The sequence below is a fragment of the Triticum dicoccoides genome, chromosome 3B, assembly GCF_002162155.2.
Source record: "Triticum dicoccoides isolate Atlit2015 ecotype Zavitan chromosome 3B, WEW_v2.0, whole genome shotgun sequence".
In the NCBI taxonomy this organism is placed as follows: Eukaryota; Viridiplantae; Streptophyta; class Magnoliopsida; order Poales; family Poaceae; genus Triticum; species Triticum dicoccoides.
In genome coordinates this window covers 562,769,317-562,770,086 of record NC_041385.1, presented here as the reverse complement: position 1 = coordinate 562,770,086, position 770 = coordinate 562,769,317, and positions in this window count along the sequence as shown.

Here is a 770-nt window from a genome sequence, read left to right as displayed (position 1 = left end):
AAGAGACTTGCCGATAACGAGATTGAACTAGGTATGAAGATACCGACGACTTAATCTCGGGCAAGTAACATATCGATGGACAAAAGGAATTACGTATGTTGTCATAACGGTTCGACCGATAAAGATCTTCGTAGCACATGTAGGAGCCAATATGGGCATCTAGGTTCCGCTATTGGTTATTGACCGGAGAGGTGTCTCGGTCATGTCTACGTAGTTCTCGAACCCGTAGGGTCCGCATGCTTAATGTTTGATGATGATATAGTATTATATGAGTTATGTGATTTGGTTACTGAATGTTGTTCAGAGTCCTGGATGAGATCACATACATGACGAGGAGTCTCAAAATGGTCTAGAGGTAAAGATTGACATATAGGACAAGGGTATTCGAACACCGGAAGTGTTTCGGGGGTTACCGGGTACTTATCGGGTCACCGGAAGGGGTTCCGGGCACCCCCGACAAAAGATATGGGCCTTATGAGCCAAGAGGGGAAATGCACCAGCCACAAGGGGCTGGTACGCCCCCCATATGGGTCGGACTAGGAGGAGAAGGAAAGAGGGGAAGGGAAAGGAAATAGTGGAATAGGATTCCCCCTTCCTTCCCTCTCCCCCCTCTTTCCTTGCCCCTCCCGCAAACATGGCAGGGGGGCGCGGCCAAGGGCAGGAGCCCAAGTAGGATTCAGACCTACTTGGGGAGCCCCTTGGCCTCTCCCATCTCCCTCCCACCTATATATATGAGGAGGGGGCGCCTAGCACACCCAGACAATTGCCTA